We start from the raw sequence: 5910 nt of genomic DNA, 5'->3' as shown, positions 1-5910 counted from the left end.
ACTGCCACGGCAAAAGATAATGACATAAGGGTAGCGCGCTTCGCATTTTTGCATCGTATAAAATGCAGATAGGTAATTAATAGCTCTGTTACGCGCAACTCATTATCATTTTCTCAAACCCACGTGAAATTACCTTTTTCGGCGATTTTTTCGCGCAATGTGAACGGGTGACTTTGGTGTATGTATAAATGGGTACAAGCAACGCTTCACTAATGTAAGTTGTACCTTGATATTTCTCCCTTTCAGTTAGACTTGAGTTTGACATGACATACTTCTTTACTGTTCTATTGTACAATTAGATGGTAGGTGACCAGATGGTTCGTGTAGTCGTAAAAATGCTTGATTTTTGGAAGTAATTGGGACATTTTAGTTTCTGGTTTTTTTTGACAGTCCTAATGAAGAGGTTTGACTGTACTTTGATAATGGCTAAGCATGTGTTATGATTATTATATCATGATACCAAGAAGGTTTACGAGCCAAAGAGTACTGTCAAATTGTGCAATGCTTGCCAACTCCTTGTATGAGGTACCGGTGGCATACCTAGTATATAACTGGGGGGGGGGGGGTACAATGGTTTGGCAAGACTGGTCGATATTCAAGATTCCAGTTTCAGATATTATGATCTGTACATGATTCAGATAATTTACACAGTGCGTCCCAGAAAAAAAAAACACCGAGAATTATCGATGTTTTATCATAAATTAATCACAATTATAATTTTTTAAATGGCACATACTTGTGAAGCTTATATCCTCTTCTTTCATTTGATGCAACTCATATGATGCATATTTCACGCATGAGTGATTAAAAACAATTCAGGGTAACAAAAAGGGGACCAAAATGCTTGCATTTCCTTAATTTTATTAAATGAATTCATTTTCACTGGCTGCCTGCCGTAGCAACAAACAGAGTTGACAAAAAACTTAACACCGTTTTGTTGATCATTAGCCATGCATGAAGTCTTTTCGCCTGTTCCTTGCTGAACGCGCTTTACAAATTGCTCCAAATCGTAGTATACGGACTGTTCTAACAATGATACAGCACTTCAAAAACACCAGCCAGGAGGGGCAATTTTCCTCCTCCCCCTGCCCCTCCTTCAAATACACTAATACATGTGAGGGTTTTGGTGGATGGCCAATCAAAACATCACAATGACATTATTCCGGGCTACTGGCCAACTTCTTCTCATCAAAGACGCCTCCAATACAGTACCTATCTTAGAAAGATTCATACGAAAATAGTCTTCGCCTCGTATTGTTAAGACCTTCGCGGTTTACTATGGCACGCCACAGCCGTCATAATTGGTCGAGTTTACAAAAAAGCAGTCGACTTTACAAAAAAGCAAACGAGTTTACAAAAAAGCAGTCGAGTTTACAAAAAAGCAATCGAGTTTCCAAAAAAGCAGTCGAGAAAAAAAAAAAAGCAGTCGAGAAAAAAAAAAAAGCAGTCGAGAAAAAAAAAAAGCAGTCGAGAAAAAAAAATAAGCAGTCGAGAAAAAAAAAAAAAGCAGTCGAGAAAAAAAAAAAAAGCAGTCGAGAAAAAAAAAAAAAGCAGTCGAGAAAAAAAAAAAGCTGTCGAGAAAAAAAAAAAAGCAGTCGAGAAAAAAAAAAAGCAGTCGAGAAAAAAAAAAAGCAGTCGAGAAAAAAAAAAAAAGCAGTCGAGAATAAAAAAAAAAAAGCCGTCGAGAATACGTGCCGGGACATAATTCTCGTACATTTTTATACCTTCGCCGTGATCAGCTGTCCCGTTGCAAACAAAGGGATTCTTATCAAGCAACATCTTAATCTTGTACATAATCCGCTATTCTGCAGTGATTTTCTTTCACTCCAGTATCATTTGTACGGTAAGAAACCAAAGTTTGTGTTTATTCATTTTTATGACGAATAAAGCTGATAATACGACGTAATAAGAGTGGGCCGGGGTCCAACTTTAGTAAATGTAGGCCTAGATCTAGTCCCGTATGTTTAAATGTGTGTGCATTTTAAGTAGACTGATTGCCTTGTGTTTTAGGTAGAAGTTAACCAAATTTACAGTAAAATGAGACTCATGTCTCAGGAAATATGAATAGGTCTAGATCCTATAGACTATACATAATTGGAATAGGATCTACTAGAATGGCTGACAGTTAGATAGTGATGGCAATTAGTAAATGTAAAAAAGTAAAAGAGGCCATGAAAACGATAGATTTGTCGATCTTGATCTGAATATAATAATAGTCTATGTATTGATGAGCTCTACTTGAGGATCTACATGACGGGGGCGTATGAAGGATTTTTTCGAGGGGGGGGGGGGTTAAAATTTGAAAATCGTGCCGAAAATTTCACATCGACTCAGCCAGCCGGTGAATGAGAGGGGGAGGGGGTCGGTTAGAGCACCTATTTTTTCCCGAAAATATGAATATTTGGCAGATCGATATTTCGTTCAGCTGATGGTAAGGTCACCTTTTTGGGGTCACCCTTTAGCACAAAAATGTTTCCCCATGATCTAGTGCGATAAGGGTTCTTTTGTTACCGTTATTCTTGAGGTTACAAACTTAAATTTGATTGTCTTTTTCCTTTTATTTATCAGTTGCAGCATCATCAAACACTATGGCCGATGAATCAGAAGATGACGTAGATGCTACGAGAGAGCTCATTTCACAATGGACAACAGAAGTGATACGTGCCTTTCTACAAGGAGGGGACTCAAGCTTGGAAATTGAGGAGTCATTATTTTATGGGTGTTCTCTGCCCTGACGCTGGGGGTACTGTTCAGCCATCCGAGGTATAGAGGTAGAGAGGAACTGGACGATGGATGGATGGGGGGGGGGGGGGAGAAAGAAAGGCATGCAGAGATGGCTGTCTACTATGTATAGAGACATTTGTGTGCTACTGGATAAGGACCCTCCATCACTAGAGGGAAGAATAATGAGAGACTACAAATAGGGGAAGGCATTTAGTTATTTTGCCAGTTTCTGGTTAGGGAGACATTTGTTTCATCTCCTGGGAGAAAGCTGTCTGAAATTCAAAATGTATTTGATACTTGAATAAATTTAGTTCATTTTCTAGACTGGTTCATGTCAAACCGTTGATTCTACTTTCTTGTGAGTATACACTGTAGTCAGAGAGATAGAGAAGTAACACAAGTAAAGAATGAAAAAGAAGCCAATATTTGAACGAGGAGGAGAAAATGGAGATTACGTTGTTGCCCATCAAGTTGGAATAATTGTTCTTACCACTGTTTATTAAATGATTGTGACCATATGGTTTATTGTTTGTACATAATGGTCTTATATTATAAGAACTTTATTGATCAATCTCAGGAGTCTTATACATGTAGATTGATTAATACGGTTTTGAGATGATGATGATGATCGTGATGATGAACGAGAAGGAGAAGAGGAGGAATATATCAAGAGTTGATGAAGAAAAGATTGATAGAGGGGTTATCATTACAGAGAGAGAGAAAGAGAGATAGACTAACATAAGGAAGGGAGAGCAAGAACAAGGCTATGACATAGGGGAAGAGATAGAAATCAAAATTATATTTATACAACATTTACTAAATTAAAATAATAAATTAGAAAACAAGGCTAGAGGAAAGAATGCAAACTAAAATTAAGCAAAGACCATCACTATATCGTTCACATTATAATATAAATTAAGAAAAGGTACATGGAAATATGTACATTTGTAAAATTTAATCTCTCATTCTCTTGATCTTCCTCTTCACACCTAATTCTTGCTCTCCCTGTCTATCTCTCCCACCCCTCTCCATCTCTCTCTCTTTCTCTCCCCTTCTCTCTCTCCTTATTATCACTCTTTCTCTTTCATTAAGCGTCGACATCTCTCTCAATGCCTCTCTCTGTTTCTATGAATTTTCTCTTGATAAATATTTTAAACATCAGGTCTGTCTGACCTTCCTCTCTTGAATAAATCATGAATAACTTCAACTCAGCGTCCTACATACAGTAATGATTGCTTAGTAGTCATCTACAACCCTCACTGTGTTGTTTGATTTTATTTATAAAATAAATATAACCATGAGATCAATATCAACAGGGAACGGAGGTACCGCATGCGTGTTCCCAAAATCTCTGGCTCGTAACAAAATTTAAAAAATTAAAATTAAAAATTAAAAAAAAACGCTACTTTTAAAGCGCTTACCACCAAAATCTCTAAGCGCTATAACAAACGAAAATAGACTGATAAACAATTACTTATTAAACAAAACAAAAAAGTGTGAATAAACCTACAAATTACAATACATATACCGTACATGTACATCAAAGTGAACAGAGCCTGGCAGCAGAGTTTTGGATTCTCTGGAGTTTTGCAATGAAAAAGATCTGCCCGTATTGACTTTACACACTGGACTTTTGCTGAGAAGGGGGGGGGGGGGGTGCTGAAAAGGCTTGTATAACAAAGAAACAAAATCTACCCGTATTGACTTAACACAGGGGACTTATGCTAAAAAAAAAAGGGGGGGGTGCTGGGAACACGCATGTGGGTACCCTAAATAACACTGAGTTGGGGGGGGGGGGTACCACCTTTAATGCAAACGCATTTAAAGGGATCCGGTAACATTATCTCAGATTCTGAAACAAAATCCTGGATTTAGCTCGTGCTGCAATGATAATTTTATGTCAGTCAAGAACTCGATGACTTTTACAATCCGATCGCCTGTCTGATTATCAAGATATTTACGATTGGAAATCGAAACCAAATTTTGTGTTTGTCAAACGCTTTTCATAACACTACAAGTCTATTGGGGAAAACGAGTATGGTAAAAGGGGTCAATCAAAGATTTTTACTTTTTTGAGGCACTTCTTGATCATTTTGAAGCGCGATTTTGTTAGGGCTTCAGTATTAATACACCATATCGCAGACACTGGTAGCGCGTAGGGCCATACGTCAATCTTGAATTAAACATTGTTAAACCCCGCCCCCCCCCCCCCCCCACTCAGTGTTATTTAGGGTACGCATATGCTTGTTCCCTCTTTTTGAAAGCACCCCCTATCTGAGGACTGCCAACATTTCCGAACCCCCCTTTCGCGGGCTTTTCCTGCCTTGGAGACTCCCCTAAATCATGAAAAATGCTCAATGTACCCCCCTAAATTCAGAATAATTTCTCAGGAGTCCAAAGAGATAATCGAAAAAAAGAGAAAATACCCCCTTTTTAAAGAAATCTCCGGGTGAAAAGTTAATACACCCCTTTTTGTACAATTCTCGGGCCGGACTTTGTCACACGAAAAGTACCCCTTTACCGGACATTTTGGTAACACGCATGGGGTCCGTCTGTTATCGGAGTGGGGGGGGGGGGGGGGGCCTGCATGGTGTTAAACAATGCCTTTTACAATACCTTTACAACATACACCATTGGCTGTCACATGGTTTGGAAATCACATTACAGATAATAATTCTACAATTGTGAGGTTTCACCTGTCATCATTTGATACCCGAAGGAACGCTTTTTTAGGGGCTAAATCTAATTTTTTTCACAAGGCAAAATAACTATATGCCTTCCCCTCTTTGAAGTCTCTCATTATTTTTCCCTCTAGTGATGGAGGGTCCTTATCCAGTAGGTACATACATAGTAGGCCAGTTCTGCATTCCTACCCCCCCCCCCCCCCGTCCTCCCCTATCCATCCATTGTCCAGTTCCTCTCAGTCTTAACCTCGGATGGCTGAAAAGCTACCCCCAGCGTCAAGGCAGCCGGCAGAGAACATCCATAAAATAATGACTCCTCGGTTTACAAGCTTGAGTCTCCTCCTTGTAGAAAGTCACGTAGCACTTCTGTTGTCCATTGTGAAATGAGCTCTCTAGTAACATCTACGTCATCTTCTGATTCATTGGTCATCGTGTTCGATGATGCTGCAACTGATAAATAAAAGGAGAAAGGCAATCAAATTTAAGTTTGTGACCACAAGAA

General features: G+C 38.8%; 1 long non-coding RNA gene across 1 annotated transcript; it reads left to right on the top strand.

Annotated features, from left to right (window-relative positions):
* The first annotated feature begins 1690 nt into the window (after window positions 1-1690).
* LOC115924461 lies at window positions 1691-3065 on the top strand. The gene is made up of 2 exons (XR_004064315.1): window positions 1691-1843; window positions 2569-3065. It is a non-coding gene; the product is annotated as an uncharacterized LOC115924461 (long non-coding RNA).
* Window positions 3066-5910: the final 2845 nt, after the last annotated feature.

Source organism: Strongylocentrotus purpuratus, unplaced genomic scaffold, assembly GCF_000002235.5.
Source record: "Strongylocentrotus purpuratus isolate Spur 01 unplaced genomic scaffold, Spur_5.0 spur5_scaffold_16, whole genome shotgun sequence".
In the NCBI taxonomy this organism is placed as follows: domain Eukaryota; kingdom Metazoa; phylum Echinodermata; class Echinoidea; order Camarodonta; family Strongylocentrotidae; genus Strongylocentrotus; species Strongylocentrotus purpuratus.
The sequence above is the reverse complement of the archived record's forward strand: the minus strand, read 5'-3'. Positions and strand labels throughout refer to the sequence as shown.